The sequence below is a fragment of the Oratosquilla oratoria genome, chromosome 35 (genome assembly GCF_046742065.1).
Source record: "Oratosquilla oratoria isolate Oo_2021 chromosome 35, ASM4674206v1, whole genome shotgun sequence".
NCBI lineage: Eukaryota > Metazoa > Arthropoda > Malacostraca > Stomatopoda > Squillidae > Oratosquilla > Oratosquilla oratoria.
The window spans coordinates 11708983-11735901 of record NC_134811.1 but is presented as its reverse complement, the minus strand read 5'-3'; the positions used below and the strand labels follow the sequence as shown (position 1 = coordinate 11735901).

The following is a 26919-nucleotide window of genomic DNA, read 5'->3' as shown; positions in this document are numbered from 1 at the left end:
CTCCCTCTTCCTTCTCAAACCAAATGAGGAAGAACATGAGTCCTGGTACGCTTTTTGACATCTCATCTTTATCACTAATACATAATAACCTCCTTCAAGTCATTACAGCCAACTTCTCTCTGCATCACACACTCACCGTTTGTTCTCAGAAGACATCTCATCCGATTTCCTTTTACATTTACTTCCCACTGCTTTTTATTAAGGCATTTCAATGCGTGACACCCGATATAGGAAGACACAGAACAACCCACATTCTTTCACATTGAAATTTTTACCCGTACTTCCATGTTCGTACCTCCTATGCACACCTGACTTTCATGACTTTGAATGGTCTGTAATACCTGGCCGATACCATCAGGACGATAAGCCACTCCTCCTAATACCCCTCAAAGGTTCCCCTCAACCTCTACAATCCCGATGGTTCCTCCCTTCACACAGACTAGAAGCCCTTCCGGCCAGTATCATATATCTAAAAAAAAAAAAAAAAAATTCTCAACAGTAGATACAACATTTACTTGTCTCACAAATCTCGTAACAAAAGTATCTGTCCTATCATTCCCAGACAGTTCATCAATCATATTTCAACGCTTGGTTCCGATGGAACACGAACTGTTCGAATTTATAGAGAAAAGCCTTTCGCCGTCTCAAAAGACACCCCACTCTTGAAAACTCCCTCCTCTTGGGAAAAAAAAAAAAATGCCCGCCGAGTGATGCGTCAAGCACGTTGATCATATTTATACTGCATGTCATCAATCACCTCTCAACCCTTCATTCCCAAAGTATGGAGAAATAGTCCAGAAACCTCCAACAAACCGCTTTTGTAATCACTCCCCGTCCTTCAAGTCAACAATTAACTCAGTTCAACTGAATCATCTCAGGTGGCAGACACTAGCAGAAGCTTCGTCGCTGACTTCTAACAACAGAAATCGCCGGACCGAATTACTGTCTAGGAAGATTATATTCGAATCCCAGTCGCCACCTGGCGTTATGCCTCACAAATTGCTTTCGTAAACTAGGAATCATGGTCTCATTCGGACTCGTCTGGCAACTAGAGTGTCATTCTCTTATGACTTCCCTCCGATCCGGCTACCATGGTGGCCGCAGCATTGCAGATATCTTGGTGCAAAGAGAAACGACAATTTACATCGCATCAGCCAATAGACAGAGTGTATTCGCCATATTTTCCGATTTAGGAAACGTGCATAACTCAGCCTGGAGAAGGAGCCAACGTAAAACCTTTCTTTTGGGTTTTCGTTGAGTCAAAGGAGGAGCACGCCGACAGAAGCACGCCGACAGAAGTCCTTTTAGTCCATAACTAAGACGGATGCAAAAATATATATAATAATGATAAAAGATAAATAAATAAACAAATAAATTAAAATTATGATAATATAAATAATAATTTTTATTCAGTCCCAATCCGAATTTTCCTAATTTGTACTCCCCACGTATTCAACTAGAAGGAGTCAAGCAAGGAAGAGTCCTGAGCGTCCTTCTATTTACCCTTGCCATTGACGATATAGGAAAACACATTCCCCACGAAAATACACAATTACGACCTAGTCCCACATCAACCGTTTTCTTCCTCAAAATCAGACAACATGTACGTCTGCAGATGTCGCCACAGGAAAGACACCTCTGTCAGTAAATCTCGACAACGTTCCCCTCCCAATTGTCGAGCGAACTCGATTTCAAGGTCTTACCCTCCCTCAACTCACATTTCTTGGATCCCTCATCTAAAAAACAAAAGTGTCGTTGAATTGTGACCACAAATTACTGCCTCGCGCAAGTTTATGTCACTAAGATATCTCGTATCAAGATGTTCCTTTTCCACCCCAATTTTTTTGGGTTCTCCTTGGCCTTTCAACTCTTCAAGGTTTCAACAAATGCTCACATTGTACCCATTCACTTGGCATGAGGATGGTAGACTTACTAACCACTAGAAATGGTTGGCAAAGTCCTTTCAATTAGGATACATACCCAGACCCTTAAGCTACTTTTTTCTGTACAACGCTGTCGGAAAAAAACAAAAACATTATTTGACATTATCTCTCAAAAATTCTATTTTGCTCTCGCCTCTTTCTTTTGCCATCCACATTCACTCAAATGGCTTCCACCCTGACCGCGAAGTTATGCAGCAGCATCTCTTCCAAATCTCCCTTTATCTCCTCGCTCCCGTTTTCACCACTTACATCTCTGACCTACGCAGCACCCTAGAAGTTCTTTACACCCTCCATTGGTTCCTCGAGATTCATTCGTGGCTTATCCAAATTTCCTCCAGCTTCAAATTGCCTCTTTGCGGGGTGCCATCTTATGTTGGCATCCCTTGAAACTAACGAACCGACAAGACAGTTCGGAATTCAGTATTGGCCCTGTTCGTTACTTCTACCTCCACTGCCTGCAACAGTTTTCCCCAACCTTCCAGTCTACACTACAAAAATTGCGACAAAACAAAAGCCAGGGAAAGCACCCGACAAATCAAACTTCATGTATATCCATGGTCTTCCCACTAGCATAACCCACTGTTTGATACACTACTGCTCCACCTAAGAACAGGACATTCTCGTCTTACCCATGGCTTTTTTTATATATCAAATGACAACCTCCACCATTTTTTTTTGTTCTCCCGTAGCACCCGTTTTCTTTTAATGTCCTATTTACTCAAACCCCCGGAAGAGCCTTCCTCCTCAATGATATCATTACATCACATTCTAGAAGAACTAGCTTCAATAAATTGTCTTCATACTTTCTTTCAAGAGACACTTTTTTAAATGTAACTTCCCCATACCATGCACACCTTTTGACGTATCACACCAATACAACATTCCCTCACTTGAAAGATATCACGGTTCCATATGTACCCAAACTCTACCAGCAGAACCGCACGCTTCATCTGACTACATAAATCCAAAATAAATATAATTTTTATATTGTCACGATATTGTCTTCAAAGATAAGAACGATGACGTATTGTTGGCGATGAAATGTAATTAAAATTGTGTCTCAAGACTAGATAGCTAGATACTTTTTTTTATGAAAGTGGCAGTGTTTAACTGAAGCTAGATACTACTAGCTGATTTACTGTAAAACACTCCAGAAAACAATGTTTAGGAAAAAGATACAAACATTTCTGCTTGAGAGGTGTAATGATCAAGAACTTGGAACTTTAAGTAAAGCACATAAACTGTGAAATAAACCTAGTAAAATTGTGAGGAAATAGTAATACTAAATAAACAACGTCCCCCCAAAAGAAACACTGTTCTTGTTAGGGAACAGAAAACGAACACCGAATGTACGAAAGTACAAGAAAGTATTTTTAACTTGTCAGCAACACAGTTGAGAACTCGCCTTTAGAACAATGAAAAACTGTAACCAAAAACATGAATTCTAGAAGTTGTAGGCAGTAACACATATAACCCTCTTTACTGCGGAAGAATTTCTCCCGCCCGAATAATGTCGTCATCGTTGATGAAAATAGACTGGAGATGTGTGTAACCTTTTCTCTAAAGAGGAAGTTTACCTCAGAAGAAGAGAATCACCTGGTGAAAATCAGATTGAATGCAAGAGTCGGAAAATACAGAGAATGAACTAAGTTTAAACCCTCGACCACATCACGACGGCAGTGGCCACTCTTCAGCTGAATAGAATCACTTAACATTAACCCAGGCAAATACCAATGATATTCTTAACCCCATCAGCACGGCAAGAAACCCCACTCCAACCCCCAAACCCACTCCTCAAACGTGTGGCAGTCGCCACCCTGAACTATAAAGAATTAAGGTTATGATCGAATCGTGTACTGAAAGAGCAGGTATGGTTGTACTCAGGGTGTCGAATAGGGCGAGGAGGAGGAGGAGGAGGAGGGGGATTGACTGGTGGGGAGGAGAGAATCGTGTGGCATCCCAAAGGTCATCATGGGCCCCCGTGTCCTTCCTGGTACGTGACCGCTTACGCTAGGAATCTGTTCGCCTTTCCACCTCCGGAATCCGTCCCCGCCCCGACCTTCAAGGTAGAAGATATCTGGCCACAACAGAAGCTGACTAGGTCAAATATAACGTCACACACATCTGTTCTCTCGTAATCTTAATCTGGACTATATGTCAACTCTTTCACTACGCAGAGGGTTTCCCTAAGCTGAATAAAATCGTCTGGGAGCAGCCAGTATAAATGTGCACGTCATCATTGGTAATGGAAGGGTTATTCATTTGACGAGTGAAACCATTTTCCGTCAGCCAAAAAAAAAAAAAAAAATCTGGCGGTATATGACAACTTTGCTGATGAATGTATTAGTCGAAATGTGTTTTCATTTGTGTTGAATGAAATTTCTTTTTCCACCCGACTGAGCAAAATCGTGGAGGTGGCCAGAATAATTGTGCGCAAACCAGAGATAACATCACTTGAGCATGCAAGAAATTAGCATGCCGAGTGTGAGTTCCATGCCAGTGTTTTACCCGTTCCCGCCAAACTGTCGTATACAAACGTGGAAGAATGCCCAAGATGAAGACCGTCTTCATTCATCTCCCTGAACAGGTGAGGCCCTTTCAGACGATCTTATTGTCTGTGGTTGGGACTCCAGACCCCCAGGGTGAGGTAGGTTGGCTCATACCAAACATTCTTGCAAAACGACAGAGGGAAGCAGGAACTAGTGTTGGCAACAACTGATGATAACTGACTTAAAAAGACAAGTGCATCCTTCGGAAAAATGTTTGTGATGCGGATGTCGTGTGTAGTGTCTAGCAGAAAAAAATTAATAATAATAATAAAAAAAAATGATGGATGGTCAACGAAATAGTTGGTGGCCTTCGATGAGGGAATGTAGTACACGCAGGAAGCTAAAACGGGAGAGATCCAGAGATTAGTTTATTCAAAATATGGTGTGCAGAAACGATAATCGTACACAACCTTTCTCTCTCTCTCTCTCTCTCTCTCTCTCTCTCTCTCTCTCTCCTCCTCCTCCTCCTCCCCATCTTTGACTTTGTCGTGTTTTCTAAGTGCTTCTGTTCGAGTTTCCTAAGTAATTTGTTTTACCTCTTACTGCCCTAATAGGCGCACAATATCTAATTAGATGAGAATGATATTAACATTAATAATAGTAAAAGTAATACCTATACATATGTTCGAATTCGTCACCGACAATTCACCAGCGCTTCTGCTCTAAAGGATAATATCACTTCGTCATGGAACGTTTTCATAATACTGTAAAAAAAAAAAAAAAAAAAAAAAAAAAAAAAAAATATATATATATATATATATATATATATATATATATATATATATATATAAAAATTTATTCTCCCATGGTTACACCTGGTTGCTGGGGATCACTTGTCTAAAAAAAAAATAATAAATAATTATGTTTTTGTCATGCATTTCCTTTTTTGACTGTCTTCATTTTCTTGCCTAATGTAAAGTGTTCATAATGGCTGGTAAAAACGTAAAGATTATGCAGTGTTGAAATTCTTGATATTTTTTCTGATTCCTTTGTAAGGGATTTAAGATAATTTGTTTAACCCATTCAACTCCGATGACAAGATGTCTTGTCATTTGGTCAAATAAAACAAAAAATCATAAAACACCAAAATGTTTGATCAAACACCAGAAAAATATGACGTCAGTCCTCGCTTCGCTGCGAGCGAAGCGAGGATTGACGTCATATTTTTCTGGTGTTTGATCAAACATTTTGGTGTTTTATGATTTTTTGTTTTTATTGACCAAATGACAAGACATCTTGTGCTCGGAGTTGAATGGGTTAAAATCACTTATGCCACAGCTTCAGTACTCGGCATTCATAGTATATAAAGATAAGCAGAATGAACAAGAATTTTATACACATAAGAGACATGCAACCACAAGTTCGTAACTTTTGTATAGTTTTCACTGTATTACCCTTGCTGCCGATTTCTTCACTGATTTTCTGTACAAAAAATATTCATACTCTAAAATAACTACTGTATGTAAAATACCTCAGACAGCAATAACAATGAAAAACATTGAAAGTTTAAAGGTATTTGACTGTGGCTATGTTAACACATACCGACATGGAATAATTCCACACAATTAGAAACAAAAGGTTCCTTCATTAATTTCACTCGAGATACCCTTTAAAGGCAAATATTTTTGCGGTTTATGGGTTCGGCTGGCTATGGCTGAGTTCGACTGCTTATTATTCCACTTTTATATCGACAAGAGTGAGTGAGCTCATGTCAGACATTTTCTGTGAAGCCGCACTCTCTTGAGGAAACTGCGAGAAATTTGTTACCTAAATATGCTACAAGACTTTTGTGAAAATGTATACTAATGCTAGTTGTCCAGAAGTGCTTTTATAACTCCGAATGTTTTCCAAAATGTATTTAAAAAAACTGTTAGGACTATTAAGTATAAACAACTATAAATGTCACTCAGATTTCATGAACAACTACCTGAAGATTTTGAAGACGATGTTTCGTGTTGACCGGGGCGCACCGAAGTAAATTATCTTGCGATCGCTAGCATTTGCAGAACTAATGTCGTCTCCGATTGTTTGCACATTCGAAAGGGAAGAGGGAGGGCTGCTTCATTGCAGAGTTGAAATGGACGTCGTACTATGTAAATGAACCCCTTTGTTGCGTTGACGTACCCAACAAATTCTCTCTCTAGCCTCACGAAGCTCGATCATTTTGTTCAGCTTCAGGGAGGAGGGGGACCTCACTATGGCGAGGACTTTGTTTTGTTTTTGTTCTCTCTCTCTCTCTCTCTCCAGAGGGGTGAGGATTAATTTTCGAACGAGATTGGTCGTGGGTTTACAAACACGATGAAAGTTTTTGTTTAATCAAATGAGGTTTGAGATAGGAGGATCGAAAGTCGACCCCCCTACGGATAAAGGAGTCCGTCATTGTTAGACGACAGGGGTCGGGCCCTGGCCTTCGAACTGACAAGAAGGAAGCTTAATCGTACTTCGTACACGACGCATAAGGAAAGCGTAAAACCTGTATGGGATCACCTTGGAAGAGTTCTTCTATACAGTACCTCTTCGGTGCAGTATCGTATTTTGAAACTCTTGTTCAGGTTAATGTCAAACGATTGTGTTCAGCCGAGGGGCCGCCATAGCGTAGTAAGGGATCCTCAAACAATTTCACTCATTTCGGCTCGGCTATGTACCTCGAGGGTTTGGTTTTGACAAGCTCCAGGCAATTTTATTCAGCTGAAAGGGGTGCGTTACTGGTTTATAAAGTCTCAGATTGCGACGACAGCGTTGCAAATGTGCTTTGCAATATATGTCGTCTTTATCTGCTGTCTGATATTCCCATTTTCTGTTTTTCGTTTCCGTTTCTGCAGGAATCGCCATAACCTCGATGAGGGAAACCGCCTGACTGCATTTCTTTTTCAGCTGAATAAAATCGCATGACGACAGCCAGAATGAAACCAACAAGTCGACCACATCAGTCAGAGGGTTAAGACTAGCATAAGTTAAAGTCTAGGAGAAGATGCAAGAGCGCATGTCTTTACAGAAGAAAAAGTTACCAGTAAGAGAGATTGACGTCGCAATCTTTAGCACGTGAGCCTAACATGCCAAGCATTGGGCCATCACAGCCCCCACAAGAGACTGCGTTTGGAGTATGCTGGTCAGATTCTCTTGCGTAATTCAGACCCATCAGCTTGGGTTTGTTCCTTGTCCGAAGGAAATCGCATGCCAGGCCGAATGCATTCAAAATGCACGTCGTTGACCTTTCGTGTCTGTGGCCTGTCCTTACCCCACATGGAGACCAAACATCGGATCTAAGCCACCAGAGGTCAAAGATATAGCCAAAACTTGCGGCATTACAGTTTTGGCATCTCGCGGCTGCAGTGCGTTGCGCTTTGTCAGATTTGTTTCAGCAAACACATCAGGATTTTATTGTACGGGGCAGAGTCCAAGCGAAACCCAAATTCACACCATCAGAGACTTGGCTATCAGTCTTGTAATAAAATGCCTGCCGCTGAGCACCGAATCTATAGACTGCCCTCATGAAATCGAACACATCGATCGTGAATCGATTTCTCCAGTGCGAAAGCCTCCCACCGAACTCAATGCTGAGAAGAGAATCCGCAGAGCGCGCCGCGCCGTTTAGTTGAAGGTGTCAAACTTCTTATACTTTGTTCAGTTTATTACCAAACGATTTTAGTCAGCTGAAGCTCGGACCCCTAAGTACTGGGAGTCTTCTTGAGTTCACAAATCTTGTTCAATGTCTTGCGCCCATTGACATATGATATAGTTTTTACTAGATTTCATTCGGCTGAAGAAACGAACTCTCTGCGTAAAGTACATTGTTTCTCAAATGTTTCGCCCTGGTTCATAATATGACGTACTTTGGCCCAGCGAAGATCATACTTAGTATTTGAATATAAAGAAATGTCAATAAAAGCAACATATATCTTTGTTTAAAAATGTCAAATAAGAATAGAGAAGTAAGTATAACAACACAACATTTAGGCAAACTGTGGACCTCTTTGAAAACGCGCCCTACCAGTGAGCCCCTGTCAAACGACATTAAGGTAAACTCCCTAATGCTTTTTAATGCAGTTATTACTTAACATACGTTGCTCTAGCTGCCGCAAGGGCATTGTTGTGGTACACTTCGACCGACATCCTGAAGGCCATCGATTCTAAAAATTTCTCGCGTACAACTGTCTTCAAGAAACTGATGCGCCCGTACTTGGCTTCAAGGGATATCAATCAACCAAATTGCTACCCCAGGTTACCATCTACGTCCACCGGTTCGGACCACAAGTCCTTGTCCTTGTCAGAAGACAAGTAGTACGAGGTGCTCAGTGTCCTCTGTGTGGTGGATGTATCTGGAGTAATTGGAGACTGAGGTCAGGCCATCTCTGTGTCGGCCTCTCATACCCAGAGCTCAGTCGTGTCCGTGGATTTCTTACTTGTCTTAGGAGTGATTTGTCAGTTGGGTTGATGTCTGAGGGAGTCTGGTAATTCCCGAAAAAAAATCACGCACTAAATACACGGAGGAGAGCCTGTTAAGGAACACATGATTAGGGTTATCGCATGACAAATGCACCGTCTTCTCGGAAACAGTCGGGGTGATGGTGAGGAGGATGCAAACGCTGACACTCTGAAAGGAGTCTTGAAGAAGCTTTAGGTTGCTGAATTCGTACTAGCTTGTATACATGTATATTTGTATTCACGTTATACAGTATATATATATATATATATATATATATATATATATATGTGTGTGTGTTTGTATCTGTGTGTGTATATACAGTATATATATATATATATATATATATATACATATATATATATATATATATGTGTGTGTGTGTGTGTGTGTATGTATGTGTAAGATATTTTAGGACAGATTTTATAATCAAGAAAACAATTATATCTGACCAAAAACTAAATACATATGAATTTTTTGCACATATTCTTAGCTTCATTATAGGCTTAATCCATGTGACCGCCTTGAGCATCAGCGACGACGTCAGTGCGGGATCAGAAATGGTTCTTATTCACTTCGGATACTATCTGTCGAAATATGGGGATGTTTGTTGGTCTCTCTTTTTTTTATTCTTTTTTTCTTAACAGTATTCCAAATGTAGCAGTCCAAGGGATTCAAGTCTGGTGAGTTTGGAGCCGCACGTCGAGTGTGACGCGATCATAAATATTATCCGCCATCCATTTTTGGTTCGCCTGAGCTTTGTGAAAAGGTGTCAAGTCATGTTGAAACACGTACGGCCTTCCATTGCTAACTCTTTTTATTCAGGGATTAACAAGTCCTTTCAAAGGGTGGCATGACATGTCCTTTGCAACTCGCCACTCCTGTAAACTTTGTGCGCCTGGGGACATCAGAGGGAATCTGCACACAACCACCTGTCATTTCTCTGTATTGTCTGAAAACATGAAGGCGTAATTTGCCTTACCTTCCAGATTGCCCTTTACTTATATCAAGACCATTGCGGGTGCCAGGACCAGTCCTTGTGGAACTCCGCTAGTTACTTCCTTCCGTATTGGCTTTTTGTTCTTCAGTACTGTTCTCATGTACCTGTTCCTCAATTCTTTATCTCTTGGAAGGGCTTAACTTTATGTCCTCCAGTTTGCTTCAATTTCCACTAAAGTTATTAATGAAGTACCATTTCAAATACCTTCTTTAGATCCATGTAGAAACGTCAACCACTTTTCAATAAAAGCATAGCATGACACTTCCCGTTCTGAAAGTGAACTAATTAGAAACTGAGACGTTCTCCAGTTCAATCTAATTTTTCTTGCAATTCTTTTACTTGATTTAGCCACCATCCTAGTCAAAACCACTTGTTAATTTTGTGTTTTTTCTTTACTTCCTCCTTCAAGAACTGGTACTGTAATTTTTATTTATTTTTTATTTTTTCAATTTATCTTTTTTTTCTTACCCCATCATCCAATGAACACACAATTAGTTTGTGAACCTTGTCCGTCATTTAGTTTCTGCATCTTTCTGTATCCAGTTTGAGATTCCATGTAGCTCTGGAGCTTGTCTTATATCCAGCAGTTCTAATGTACTCGCACGTCTTTTACTTCCATGTTTATTTCCATACTTACCTCTCTACACCTCTCGTCTCTACAGAAGTCTTTTCTTCAATAAAACCATTTTGAAACTTTTCTTCATTATTTCAGTGTGTGTGTGTATGTGTATGTGTGTGCGTGTGTGTATGTGCGTGTGTGTGTATGGATGTATTACTTTATATATGAGTGTATAAATTTGCACACATTCATACATAAACTAATGTGCGCGCACACACACACACACACACACACACACACACACACACACACACACACACACACACACACACACACACACGTACGTCTAAAGAATGTGAAGAAATACAATTTTCCACATAGATGTATAGATATTTGGAATAGCGTAGATGGTGGAACCATACATGAATCCAAATCTAAGTTGGAAATCAAGGATATAGAATAAGTTAGAACCGTATGTATGAGTTTGAGGGTTAGTATGTTAACTTAGAGAGTAGGAGACGGTACCCCACGAGCGTTGCTCCTTTCTTGTATACTACAATTAAGTAAATACAATTAGATAAATATACGTGCACGCACGCGCACATGTACACACACACATACTCACACGCACACACATACACATCCATACGTACACGCAAGCACGCACACACGCATGTACACATGTACATACACACATGCATGCATGTACAAACGGATACACACACGCACACACGAATGCACACACGCATACACATGCGCGCGTGCAAACATGCACACACACACGCACGCACGCATAAACACACACACACACACACGTACACATACACACGCGCGCACGGAAACACACACGCACGCACACACACACATATGTGTATATAAAAAAATGTCAGAATCAATGATTGTGATCAGAAGAAACTACTCTTCGCTCGGGAGGTGAGAGTGGGCGTCGGAAGGCGGCCAAGGGTAGGGTCCTGCAAGAATCAGGGGCAGTGTGTGTGTGTGTGTGTGTGTGTGTGTGTGTGTGTGTGTGTGTGTGTGTGTCTGTGTGTGTGTTGGGAGAGTGGGGTGGCAGAGATTTCTCGTCTGTTTATTTGTATATGTATCTATGGAAAATGAGTGAAGAAGGCACGGCTCTGAGTTCGAGTTTCATTCCTGACCAGTTTCGCTCCAAAGTTGTCTTCTTTTCCCACTTTCTCTAAGTTGTCGAAATTGCTCAGTAATTAGAGAAGACGGGGAGAAATCCCTTCGGGCCACGTCAGTTTATCATCCATTCATAAGCCTTCTCCACTCACACCTATCTCATGCCCTCTCTCTTCCCTGCTCAGCAGACATTCTCGGACTTCCCCTCAAGTTCACTCCCTCCACCTCTGCTTTCCACATTCTCTTTGCTAATTTTCATCCATTTATTCTTTCCATATGCCCAAACCATTCCAGTATTCTTTGATCAACCTAATACATAGGAAAACTGGTATGCCTGGAAGACTTTTGAAAATATGAGTTAGTAACGACGATACTTCTGCTTTATCTCATAATAATTACCTTTACATTACTGACACATTTGTCGTCAAAAAAATAACACGTAACTGGTAAAATTTCTACTTTTTTTCCCTGAGGTTCGGGTCCCCCCCTGAAAATCACTGAAGCCTCCCTAGGGGGGGCGCCCCCAGGTTAAGAATCACTGGTCTGCAATTTACCCCGACACCGGGTCCTCAATTTCCTGCTACATATGTCCCAAATACTTAAGAATTATCAACATCCTTCAGCCTCTCTCCTTTAAATCTAATCTCCAACTCACTGCCATTCTTACCCCCTGTATATCTCATCACCTTATTTCTACCCACATTTAATTTCAGTTTCCTCCGATCTACCCTCTTGAATTTCGTCACTAACTGCCTCAGACCCTTCTGATCCAGCCACAAACGCAGTGTCATCAGCAAACAACAACTGGCTCACCTCCGACTTCCCACAATTACCACTCATCATCTCTAATTCCCTGCTCATCTCCATGCATTTACATACCGTACCGCCCAATCCATGTAAGAGTTGAGCAATCATTATGATATTACACAACCTTGGCGCTACCCCACCTTCACTACCTCACTCTCTCACCACTTCCAAACCTCACAAGTTCTACTAGTCACTTAAAACAAAATGATTGTCCCTCTCAATCCTATGTATATCCGACACCTGCAAAAAACATCCTTACCTTGTACCAGAAAATTCTCGCTCATGTGCCTTACTACAATACACACACACACACACACACACACACACACACACACACACACACACACACACATATATATATATATACATATATATATATATATATATATATACATATATATATACATATATATATAACCACGCATCTTCAACCCTCCTTAAATTCACCCTGTTTCTCTCCTAACCATCTCGATCAACGCATTCCCATACGCCTTTCCAACTACATTCAACAAAATGATTCTTCTAAAACTATGAGAATTACACTTATGTGTGTGTGTGTGTGTGTGTGTGTGTGTGTAAGAGAGGGAAAGAGAGAATGAATGTGTGTGTGTGTTTGCGTGCGTGCTTGCGTGTGTGTGTGTGTGTGCGTGTATGTATGTGCGTGTGTATTTGCTTGTGTTCAAGCGCGTGCATATACAGTATGTGTGCACGTGTCTGCGTACACATTCGAGTGCGTGCGTGTCACGACGCTAGAGGAGAAAGTGACGTTTAACGGAGGTGAGAAAGGTTACTGTGCTTCTGTCAAAAAAAAAAAACTATTGTAGCTGGTGAGACCGAAGTCATCACCTTTGCCCTGTGTGGTCGAGCAGTCAGGACAAAAAGCAATTGTCAACATCCCTTTGGGAAATGAACCGGAGGAGATTGGCGTGTAGAGCAGGTGAAATTAATTAAAGAAAAAGGTAGTGAGGAATAGATAAGTGATAATTCTAGTCATCATTTTGATCATAATATTGGTAATATAGTAATAGTAGCAGTGACAATCATATTGATGATAATAATAATAGTTGAAATGATGATAATAATAATGATATTTTTAATAGGAATAATGATGATGATAATAATAATAGTAATGATAATAATGATAATAATAATAGTAATCTATATGCCAAGGGTTTTTCCCCCTTGTAAAGGAGGTAGCCAATTCAAAGGTCACATATCTCCCACCCATTTCATTTCCACCCATTCCGCTTCCATCCACCACCCCGTCCCCTCCCTCTCATCTTAGCTCCTCGTGGATGAAGGGTCATCCCTGTCTCCCACCCACTGCTCTGATTCAGAAACAATGCAGCAAGACACAGTACACCCACAGCAAGGCCGCTTCACTTAACCGGCGGTCACCCCCCCCCCCCATCTCTGTCCCTACATGCGAAAAATAGAGAAGACGGGGAGAAATCCCATCGGAGTTCGTCAAAATATCATTTACACATAACTATTCCCTACTCCCCCTCCATCCCTCGCCCCCTCCCTTCTTTGCATCACAGTATCATCTATACACAGCCATTCTCTACTCACCCCTATCTCCTGCCTTCTGCCTTCCTTGCTCAACAGACATTCCCCTCTTGCTCAACGCCCCTTTCAACCCATCCATCCACCTCATCCTCGGTCGCCCCACCTGTTCACTCCATCCACCTCTACCTTCCACACCTATTCTACTAATCTTTCTTCACTTGTTCTTTCCACGTGTCCAAACCATCCCAATACTCATAATAATAATAATACTTATTATTATAATTATAGTGATAATAATAATGATGAGAATAACAATAATAACAACAATAACAACAGTAATAGTTCTGACACCTATCATAACGATGATGACAATAGACAGACACAACAAACGACCGCTCATTGCAGCCGATTCTTCTCGCAAAGGGGAGCGCGCCGTCGTCGGGCACTCGGAGACAGACACGATCCAGCGTTCCCGCCGCGCGCCGCGCCGTCGCGGTAGAAAAGTGAAGAGTCAAATTACCCTGCCGTCAGGCGATTTTATTCAGGCGAGGGATAAGTCTCCCACAAGCAGACGGATAACACAAACCTGATTCATTCTCTCACTGAGGGAATGAGTATACTTTCTGTATATGTAGCCCTCCACGTTGAATGAAATAGCCTGACGGCAGCCCAAGCTGACACAAGAATTGATCTTCGCATATGCTGTGCGTTGATACGTGCACGTATGGCTCTGTCTGGATCCTCCACTGACCAACAGCACCTGGGCAGTGGGATTGGGCTGACTTGGTCATAAACGCTACTAGCTTGTCTCTCTCTCTCTCTCTCTCTCTCTCTCTCTCTCTCTCTCTCTCTCTCTCTTTCTCTCTCTCTCTCTCTCTCTCTCGTCTTCCTGCTACCCCTCGTCTCTTTATTTTCTCTTTACACCTTGTCTCACCCCTGTTCCCTTTCCCCCATTCTGTAGGTCTTCCGATTCTGTGTGGGTCGAGGCCTCCCTTACATTCTCCATTCAAAAAGAAAATGCTCATCGCTTTTAATTTCTACTATTTCACCTTCAGGCTAATCTCATCAGATCTCTCCTTTAACAATTCTGACTTCACTGGTTACCTGCAACGAAGTACAATCCTTTGTATCCTCTCTCCACACTGTTCGTTGCAGGCAGGCAGGCAGACAGACAGACAGACACGGGCTCAGAGATCTCGCAAATGTTGGACAGGAAATCAACATGAAAAACTCCTACATGGCAACTGAGGGTATAATGATTACATTTCCAATGTACAAATTCACGATTCTTTTTCTCTTACCATTTTTAGCATGACTAGTGTAATAGTGGAAAATAAAAACCTATTTAATGGTCGTACAAGGAATTTACATCAGCTGAATAGAATATTCAAGCTTTTGTGAGGATGAATGATGATGTGCAAGACGACAGTACTAGTGGGTGGGTCGGTGGATCATTTCTGTACTCCCTCGAATCATGCGTTTGGCCCCGAGACTCCAACCGTCTCCTCTTCCTCCTTCTCCTCCTCCTCCTCCTCCTCCCCATCCCCATCCTTCATCTCTTCCTCCCCCTCCCCCATCCTCCTACTCGTCCTCCTCCTCTTCCCCATCCCCATCCTTCATCTCCTCCTCCCCCTCCCCATCCTCCTACTCCTCCTCCTCTTCTACTTCCTCCTCCTCCTCCTCTTACTCCACCTCTTTCTACTACTACTTCTCCTACTCCTACTTCATATCCTTCTGCTCCTCCTCCTCCTCCTCCTCCTCCTCCTCTTACTTCACCTCTTTCTATTCCTACTTCTCCTACTCCTACTTCTCCTTCTGCTCCTCTTCCTCCTCCTCCTTTTCCTCCTCCTCCTCCTCCTACTATTCTTCCTACTCCACCTCTTTCTATTCTCCCTCTTCCCCTTCTTCCTAATTATCTTCCTCATTTTCCTCGTCATTCTCCTTGTTCGTTCTCTTAATTTTCTTCTTTTCCCTCCTCCTCCTCTTCCTCTTCCTCCTCCTTCTCATTTTGTATCTCTTCTACCTGTACCTTTCTTTTTTCTACTCCCCTTCAACTTTTTTCTTCTTCTTACTTCTCGCTCCTCTCCTTGTTTGTTCTCTTCTTTTTCTTCCCTCTCCGGTAATCCCCCTCTTCCATCACCTCTTCCATTTACTTTTCCTTCTCCTCCTCCTCCCTTTTCTCCTTCTTCTTCTTCTTCTCCTTTTCCTCCTCCTCTCCCTTCACCTCCTTCTCCTCCTCCTCCTCCTCCTCCTCCTCCTCCTCCTCCTCCTCCTCCTCCTCCTCCTCCTCCTGCCCCTCTCACTTCCTCCTCTTCCATGTAAGGACCGCGTTTTCCACCTCACGGACTCTCCTCCGCTCTCCCCCGAACATGCGCGCGCGTAGGTCATGTCTCGAGTTGTCCATGGCCGGTGCTGTTAGGGTCTTGTTTTCAAGACAACTTTTCTCATTTTATTTTTCATTTTTAATCTCCGCCTCCGTTGTTTTTTTTTTTTTTTTTTTTTTTTTTTTTTTTTTTTTTTTTTTTTTTTTTTTTTTTCTCACTATCTCCTCTTTTTCGATAACGGCTTTAGCCGGTCTTCCTCCTTCAGTAGCTGCATCTTACCCTCCCACCAACAGCTGTCTTCTTTCTCGACAGCTGCCCCCTTCGCTCTCAAAAGCCTCTCGACAGCTGGTCCTTTTGGCAGTTTATATTCCTGCCTTTGGCGCGTCCATTTTCGACAGCTGTTACTTATCCTCCACCCCCTTTCTCAAGTTTTCGTTATCATTCGGATGTTGTTCCCTTCAATTTTTCCCTCCATTTTGGGCAGGTGTCTTTCTCCCCTTTCCTCTATTTTCAGTCTTTCTAGACAGCTGTTTTCCTCCCTTTCCTTCCATTCCCTTCCTCTCCCTTCCTCCTTTCCCCCCTTCCTCTCCTCCCTCCCTCCTTTCCCTCTTCCTCCCCTCCCTCTCCACCCTCCTTCCCTCCCTCTCCTCCCTCCTTCCCTCCCTGTGCTTGCCTTCATCTCCTGCCTACATCTCTAAGGATGCCTCCTTTCTCACCCTTTCCTCCCTGCTATTGGACATTTGTTTTTAATTTTCTTCCTTCAGTATTTTTACGATCGCTATCGAGGTGTTACAGAGATGAATAAAATAACCTGGTGTCAGTAGAAAAAAAATACACCCGGTATGAAAGGAGACACCTAAGATGGCCTAAGCCCGTAGCCATTTTCTTACCGATGGGACTTTGCTCGGAGATAAATGAAACGGGCTGACAGCATCCAGAATAAAAGGAAGTATCATCCGGGACGGAAAGGGTCAAACAAGTGACCCCTTCCTTCCCTCTGGACACCCGTCGTTTGGCCTTCCCTCCTTCCAAATCAGTTTTCTTCTTCAGCATCTTTTTTTTTTTTTTTTTCTTCTTCAGCAGATAATCTTCCTCTACCCCCTCTAGCTTCCCTTTTCTGTAAACAAGAGTTCCCTTTCCGCTTCCTGATTTTCACAGTACCTCTTCCTGGCCGACAGGTGCACATCCTTGACAGCTCTCTCTTTCGTCGCAACAACCCACCCCCACACCCTCACTCCCTCCCTTCAACCTCGACGACGACGACGACAACGGCAGCGCTTCCTCGAGGTGCCAGGAGGCCATCAGGCCCCGGAAGCTTCATCACCCCCCACCCACCCACCCCCACCCTCTCGCCTCACATTCACTTTACCGAATGGAATCGTTAGGTTGTCGCCAGAAGAATATAACCCAATAAATAGTTCCCGGAACTTCCTATACATGAGCGTATTGAAGCCTACTGAGACAAAGGATTACAAAGGCGGAGCATGCCGACAGGAGACCTTTTGGTCCATATCTAGGTCGGATGCGAAAAACAAATCATAATGATGATAATGAATAAATAAATAAAAACTATAATAATGTAAATATCAAATAAAATACACAAATAAATGCATAGGTATAGTTAAATAATAAACAAACAGGTAAATAGTAAATAATAATAAATTGACATATAACTGATAATAAATGAGAATCAAACAGACAAATAATAACAAAACAAAAACAAATAATATAAAATAAATAACAACCATTACGACATCTTGCTTAGGTGTTTAACTAAATGATTTTTATAGTTTCGAACTGAAGGATACCTTCGTCTGATAAAAAAAAGAGAAATAGTTGGACATTGATTATTTTTCAACGGTCTCCAGATTTCAGTAGTACCTATAGTAGAAGAGAGAAGCAGTGGAACATCTTTTTTCTATTTTTAGTGCGGGAGAAAGGGTTTTTGTAATAACTGTATGATAGGGGGGAAGGAGTCGTTATACGTTTTCCGTTGGCGCCTTCCGACAAAATGCCCAATTAGAGTTTTTCACCGGAGATGAATTAAACTTTTTTTTTTTTTTTTTTTTTTTTTTTTTTTGCCAGAAAAATTTAAATATGCACATCACTTTCAAGGTGTACGCTGGTCTTGCATCCTCCTGGCTTAGGGTTCGAATCCCGCACGTCCCTCCGATTCCCAACAATGACAGCTACATACCCCCAACAGCCCCAGAAGCGCATAGGGTAAAAATGACGGCTTCGGACGCACTACTCAGCGCTTCCTGGCGTAGGCTTAATTACCTTCACCTTTGAATGTGCATAGCAAGGCCGCTTCAGCCCCCTTGTAGACCAAGGACCAACTCCTTGGTTGAATCGAATGGTGTCAAGTGGGTAACTGCAAAGGATCAGTTTGCTCCTGTCAAGAGCCTCACGTGATAGATAACTTGTTTATCTATTGACCTACTTGTGCGTTTGTTAATTTGTTTATTTTTCGATTTGTCTACTGTTTAATTACACTGGGGAACACTCATTTTGTTGCATTTAAAAAAAGACTTTTCTATAGTCAACTTGAGTGTGCTGATTTCAAATCTGAAGTCGGGTTTTGTCTGCAAGCTACAGATTTTATGCAATTTGACATTTTTATTTATTTTTTAAATTTTCGTTATTATAGGAAATTGCAATATCAGCCACAATTCTTTTGTTCACTTGAATCTTAAAACAGTATGAAAGCCATTTCTGTACATTTATTAAGGCAAAATAAACAGAACATTAACAGAACATCTATCCCAAAGTTAGATTAGCATCCTTCAGAACATCACCACAGCTGATGGAAGCTTATCAATTTCTTTGTGTATTTTTTTCAGGCAGGAATTTGCGTTTGTAACTTTTGCGTTTGTACATTTCATGTGGGCAATTTCGTTTAATGCTCCAGCAGTAGTCAACCATCATACTTTTGTCCCAGCGCCCTTGGTAGCGTTCTTCCATGATCTTTAGGTCTTGGTGGAATCGTTCTCCTTGTTCGTCACTCACAGCCCCCAGGTTGTCAGGGAACTGATCAAGGTGGCTGTTCAAAAAATGAAGCTTGATGCTCATGTTGCACCCGAGATCACGAAAAGCGAGGAGCATTCTGTTCACAAGTTCACTGTAGTTCTCCGCCTTATTGTTTCCAAGGAAGTTCTGAACGACTGCCACAAAGGATAACCATGCTGCCCTTTCTAAAGCGGTCATCTTAGCAACAAACTGATCATCACGAATTAGGGTTCGAATCTGTGGGCCATCAAACACGCCTGCTTTGATCTTCTCAAATGATAACCCTGGTAAAGCTGTGATGATGTGTTGGAAACATTCACCTTCGGTTTCCAGTGCCTTGACAAATTGTTTCATCAAACCTAATTTGATGTGAAGAGGAGGAAAGATGATCTTATCTCTGTTTACAATTGGGTCTTGTATGATATTTGGCATGCCTGCTTCAAGGGTGTCACGAATAGGCCAGTCCTTCTGGACCCAATGTCTGTCTCGTGCTCGGCTGTCCCACATACAGAGGAAACATGGAAACTTGGTGAAACCTTTCTGTTGTCCAAGAAGAAAGTTGACCATCTTTAAGTCTACACAAATTATCCAATTGTGCTCATGATACTTTAATAAGTCCATGACCATTCTCATATCATCATAGTCTTCCCGCAAATGCACTGAGTGACCGACAGGTACTGCTCCATAAACATTGCCATTATGTAAAAGAACACACTTTAGACTGCGTTTTGAACTGTCTAAAAAGAGTCTCCATTCAGCAGGACTATAGTAAGGTACACCCAGTTCTTTGAGAAGCCCTGGGATGTCATGGCAGTAAACAAACTGTCTGTCTTTTGAAAAGAAGGTCACAAAAAGCTGGTCACGCTTTCTGAAATATGATACTTTAACAGAGTGATCAACAAGATTTCTGCCTTGTAATCTTGATGCCAAAAGCTCTGCTGCTTTCTTTGAAAGACCTAAATCCCGCACTAAATCATTCAGTTCAGCCTGGGGAAGAGGCTTAGGGACGGGGAAAGGTTCAGTGTCTGAAGAACAGTCCTCCGATTGTGAACACTTTTCTGACAATTCACTGTCACAACTGTCTTGCTGGCTTGTATCATGTCCAATGTCTTTATCGTCCAATGAAGGCAAGCCTTTGAAAACTAGAACAGGTACTTCTTCAGAGTGCGGAACAGGCCGAATAGCTGAGGGAATGTTCGGATACGTAATCTTATGTCGGTTTTTCTTCCCAACACCCGTTGTGTTTACCATGCAGAAATAACAGTCAGTTACATGGTTGGTGGGTTCGCGCCAAATCATTGGAACTCCAAAAGGCAGACCTTTGCGTTTTCCTTTGGTCCAGTCTCGAAGCATTTCCTCACAATTGTGGCACACAACATGAGGAGCCCATTGCTTGTCTTGATCACCAAGATGAACTTCAAAATATGCCTTGTAGGCACGCTTGACGAACGAGGATATGTTACGTCTCTGACGATTGAGTGTGTAGCATCCACATATGTAGCAGAAGGCATCAGGCTTGTTTCTGCAATGATGTCTCATTCTGGAAGCCATGTTTGAACTGAAACAAATGAAGAATGATCAAAATATTAGAAGCTATCTATATATATATGGACGTTAAAATGCTTATACATGGTTTACGCAAGTTCACATATGTACAATTTCATTAACCTCAAATTGCATACAAACTAGAGCTTGTAGAGAAAAACTAATTTCAGATTTGAAATCAGCGCCTAAAACTCTTTCAAAATCCGTTAAAATATCCAATGCAACTCAAAGTTACTGAAAAAGTGTTCCCCTGTGTTATCTGTTTATCAATGGTTTATTAGGTCATAACACTATGCTTTGGTACTAGTGTTATTAATAATATATATAAATATATATATATATATATATATATATATATATGTGAATAATTCGCTAGTGGACAGCGACATCAATCATACAATCCATGACCGTCGCGCAGAGGATTCGAACCACCGCCTATAGACCCAAGAGAGTCCACAGCACCCGCCTTTAACCACTCGACCACAGACGATCTGTGGTCGAGTGGTTAAAGGCGGGTGCTGTGGACTCTCTTGGGTCTATAGGCGGTGGTTCGAATCCTCTGCGCGACGGTCATGGATTGTATGATATATATATATATATATATATATATATATATATATATATATATATATATATATATAAGAACATGAGAATGAAGGAGACTGCAAGAGATCATAAGGCCTACACTAGGCAGCTCCGTATCCATCACCACCTGTCATCCCCATTCATAAAGTTGTCTAATCGTTTCTTAAAACAACTGATAGTTTCAGCGCTTACTACATGGTTACTAATTTTATTCCATCCGTCGACCACCACATTAGTAAACCAATTCTTGCCTATTTCCTTTTTAAATCTAAATTTGTCCAGTTCATAACCATTACTGCGAGTACTGCCCTGTTGTTTTAATATGATTCCTTGCATCACCCTTGTTAAAGCCTTTGATCCACTTGAACACCTCTATTAGATCACCCCGCACTCTGCGTCTTTCCAGAGAGTGTAAGTTGAGGTGCCTAAGCCTCTCTTCGCAAGACAAATTTCTGAGGTCATTCTTCTCTGTACTGATTCTAGTGAATTGATGTCCATTCTGTAGGACGGAGACCAAAACTCTACCCCATAGTCAAGGATGGGTCTAAGTTACTATCGCTAGATAGAGTTGAATAATTGCCTCTGCACGTCATATATATATATATATATATATATATATATATATATATATATATATATATATATATATACATACATAAATATATGCTTTTTTATTCTTTTGTGCGAGTATGTACGAGCATTCTTTGACTGTCGGCGGTTAAATAAAAGGAAAAGTGAAATGAAAAAATAAAAATTAGTCCCAGTTGGCGTATGACGTCACTAGCGTGTCAGCCAATCACGAGGCTCCAAACTAGCGAGAGGCGGAGCTATTGGAACCCGAGGACTGATAAGGCTCTTAGTTCTACGTGCGGTTATCTGAGGAGTACATGTGCAGACCTTCTCTTTATAGCCTCTGACGTAAGACAGGCGGCATGACCTTGTGTTTTGTTTAACACGAAATATGAGTACTCGTATGTGCCGCGCGTCAAAAGGACATCACGTTTGAGATGAAAATCACACGTAGCGTGGAAGGTGATGAACGTAATCAAGGCTGCAGGCGTTGTGTGACGTAAAATCGCCGTGACGCTGCTTAAAGGGGCCTAGGACGTAACGATGATTTGATATAGTACTGCGCTAAAAATTATGGCGTGACCAGGGAGCTAGACATTCACGTGAAGTGACGGCGATGAAAGTAACACGACGAATGAAGTGGAAATGCAAGGAGAAACATACAGCCAATTGGAGAACAATGGGCGTGCCGTGACAAGAAGCAGATGAACGTCACGTGACAGTGAAGGAAGGACGTAAGGATGCAAGATACGGGCATGACATCGTTGGAGTAGCAGACGACGTGACGTGGCTCCTTTCAGGCGTGACGCCATGGGAAATGGGCGGAGCCAAGGAGGGAGGGAGGGACGGAGGAAGGCCAGCGGTATCCGACGGGGCCGATCTGCGGTCGGGCACGATTCATTTATTTATATCTATTACAGCATCCAGTTTGTTTAGTTATTTTTGTCTAATATGAATTTGTTATTCATTCATCATTCATTTCTTTATATCCAAAGTTTTGTTTACTTAATTTATTTATCAACCTATGGTTTTATTAATTTATATATTTATTCTGACGCCATCATTACAACTCTTCACCCGAAGGTCTTTTTTTTCCACCTGTTGCATCCTCCTGCTCACAATTGCATTTATCCCTCCCCTCCTCTCTCGATATATATATATATATATATATATATATATATATATATATATATATATATATATATATATATATATATATACCTGAAGTGAATCGCTAGTAGAAACGAATATCAATCAAATAAATTACGACAGTCGCCCCGAAGATCGAACCGAGGTTTAGCAATGAGCGAGACCTTGGTTCGAACCCCGGGGCGATTGTCGGAAATTGTTTCATATATATATATATATATATATATAAATATATATATATATATATATATATATATATATGTAATATATGTATATGTATATATATATATGTATATATATATGTATATGTATATATATATATATATGTAGATATACGTATATATATATATATATATATATATGAAGTGGGCGGGAAAAGGAAAGACTGGAGTCTTATTCCGAGTTTTATTCTTGACTAGTTCCGCTACAAACTTTTTTGAAAAAGCTTGTAGTGGAACTGGTGAAGAATAAAAATCGGAAGAACCCTTTCCTCTTCCCACCCACTTCAACTTGTCAGAATGGCTCAACAAATATATATATATATATATATATACATATACATATATATATATAATATATATATATGTGTATATATATATATATATATATATATATATATATATATATATATATATATATGGCAGCGCCTGAGAGTACTGCACGCATGGGGATAGGTTCTGGAAATGATGCAACAGTGGGGCGCTGGGGAAGAGAGGTGGAAAGAGTAAACCTATTCTTTGCGAGGCAGGTATAGTACAAGAATGGTTTCGAACCAGTGGGCCGTAGGGGCACCACCATGCAGTCAAGGATACTAAGCATTACATCACCGCATTCCCCTCTTGGCGTCGGTGGTGTCGGCTTTCTTCCGCAGCGAGGGTGGGGGTGGCGAAGGGAGGGGGGAGGGAAGTACGAGGGAGTGAGAGAGAGGGGAGGTTGGAGATGGGGTGGCGAGAAAGAGATTGAATGTAGGTTGGCTGCGTCCTGGCTCCGTGACCCTTCGATATCTCAGCTCGCAGTCGAGATTTCGGTGTGACAGTCGACAGACGTCCCACCCAATCGTGGAGCTCGAGATGTCAGATTTGGGAACTTGAATGCCGTTTCACAAACCGTAAGAAATTCGCCCACTGGTCTTAATTACACTGAAGGGATTTCGATCTCTGTCAAATTTTCTATTCATTAATTTACATGTTTGTTCATTTATGTGATTATATACTCATTTGTCTGTTTTTCGTCTCTGCGGTGTTAGAGGGATGAAGGATGGGAACATGCCTTGGTTGGCTTCCTCCCTTATAAGGGGAAAGAGGCCTTTTGGTAGACCCTTCGTGGTGAAGGGTCAGACTCTAACGTGAATCCGCATAAAACTTATGGGACCCACCCATACCCGGTTTAAGCCCACCCAGTTGGTATCGCACACACACACACACACACACACACACACACACACACACACACACACACACACACACACACACACAGAAAGAGAGAGAGAGAGAGGCGTGTGTGCGTACTTACACGTTACGTCACGCGCGACCACAGAAAGAAGAAATCTCTTTTTTCAAAATTAGACACACCCATCCATCCCTGATGGGCTCTTCCACTCACCCTCGAGTTATTTTACACTTGTATGCGCCCGCATAGGCGGAGCCACTGATAAACTGCAGTCCACTCTTGTATGTCAGCCCAGACAGACGCGCACGTTTGCATAAACAGTTAGAGAAATAACTTCAGTGTTCTGTTCACCAACGTCCTTGTGGCAGGGACTGAAAGAGCGTCAGGCAACAAGAGCTCCAACGCCTTAGCCAAGGTAACGAGCTCTGCGGGTTTTATTCTGGCTATTGAGCGACGATTTTGTCGAATAACGGGTTCCTGCGTTATACACAAATACTGCTTGAGTGCACACACACACACACACACACACACACACACACACACACACACACACACACACACACACACATACATACCTGAATACGGTTGTCAAAGAATAAAACAAGAACACTTTTACTGCAAGACAAAGAGTATGAAAGATGTCAGCCAATATTTTCTCAGTTTGGGTAGAACAAATATGGAATAAATTGCCATTTGACATAATGTGCTCTAAGACCTAAAAATAATTCAAGATAAGGAATGTGTGGTGAGCATAAGGGGTGATATCGTTGCCAAGGAGTCATACATTCATCTATCAGATTTTTTCTCTTATATCACTGTCATTTATTAAAGATAGTTACTCATATGGCGAGGGTTTCTCATAATGTATATGGAATAGTACAGGAACATTGTGTCAGAGGATGTTGAGAAGCATTGCATGAGTCCATGTTAACCTCTCCTTCCGTACCTTCCCGCCTCAGCCGAGTTTTCGCGCGCGATTTCCTTGAGTGGCCCTTGGGCCTGTAGACAGTGATTGCTCTGTTTCTCTATGGTAAGGGCTGGGGTCGAGGAGAGAGAGAGAGAGAGAGAGAGAGAGAGAGAGAGAGAGAGAGGCCTCCTAACGATCTTTGCTCACAGGCGTCAGAGCTTCAGGCTGCACTTCCCCTCATTCGCCCAGTGGCTTGGCCGGAAGCCGATTATGCATAATGACTTCCAAGACGTTGCAATCGTGTTCTTTTACTATCCCACTTTCAGACAGACGAGGTCATGATAATCAGTCATATTAGGAAAAAGTTAATTGCCTCATATTTGAATGTTATGAGTTAGGGATTCATGAGATGTTAAGAGATAAGGTCTCCATTTCGCAGGGAACACTCCCGACCTGCCTCCTTAGAAACAACATACCTTGTATGATTTCTGGGGGGATCTTCACGTGTATCGTAGCGAGGGACATTGCGCGAGCGGTGGAGATTATGCCACAACACTTGGATGATGCTCAGGCAGGAAAGATGGGGAAGTACATATATATATATATATATACTGTATATATACTGTATATATATATATATATATATATATATATATATATATATATATATACGTGTGTGTGTATGTATATGTATATCTACATACATTAGTCAAGATGAATGAACAAGGGGTCTATAGATTGTTGTTGTTCCGCACAGAACTCATTCAACAATCAGGAAAGGAGGTGTGAACGAGCTAAGAGACATTGGGACCGGGAGGAACCCGCGGCTCTCAGGAGGTCAAGGCGGGAATTCCCTTCGTTCGGAGCCAAAATTACTCCCACCCACACACCCTCTCTTTCTCTCTCTCTCTCTCTCCCTCTCTCTCCCTCTCTCTCTCTCTCTCTCTCTCTCTCTCTCTCTCTCTCTCTCTCTCTCTCTCTCTCTCTCTCTCTCTCTCTCTCTCTTCTTACCTCCCTCTCTCTCCCTCCCTCTTTCTCTCTCTTTCTCTCTCTCCTTATCCCCCCCCTCTCTCTCTCTCTCTCTCTCTCTCTCTCTCTCTCTCTCTCTCTCTCTCTCTCTCTCCTTATCTCCCTCTCTTTCCCTCCTCTCTCTCCCTCGTTTCCTCTCTCTCTCTCTCTCTCTCTCTCTCTCTCTCTTTCGCAAGTTCACTGGCTTTTGAGATTGTGTGGATTTTTTCCTGATCACCCGACCGAACACAGCTAGCAAGATAATTACACATAGGTAAATGCTTGCATCTGGGCTCACGCGATCGAACGCACACACACAGGCACACAAACACATACACACAAAAACACACACGCTCGTACACACACGCGCGCGCACATACACGCACACATGTGTCTGCACAAATACATTGAGCTCTGAGCTCTTATCCGGAAAAGTAATAACTATCGATCACGTGTCCAACACGTGATCCACGTCTATGGTGAATCACACACACACACACACA

The 26919-nt window shown here is 41.9% G+C and overlaps 1 protein-coding gene across 3 annotated transcripts in view; it reads left to right on the top strand.

The window, feature by feature from the left end:
• The window catches only part of LOC143018537 (uncharacterized), an 85733-nt gene that overhangs the window by 15241 nt on the left and 43573 nt on the right, over positions 1-26919 (top strand). The window contains exon 1 of one of the 3 annotated variants that reach the window (XM_076173975.1): positions 24085-24220. The exons of 1 other annotated variant lie outside the window; for it this stretch is intronic. The gene's annotated coding sequence lies outside the window, so the exon portion shown is untranslated. Of the gene's footprint in view, positions 1-24084; positions 24221-24802; positions 24917-26919 lie in introns of those variants that run through there. One more of the 3 variants, XM_076173976.1, reaches the window with a different exon arrangement.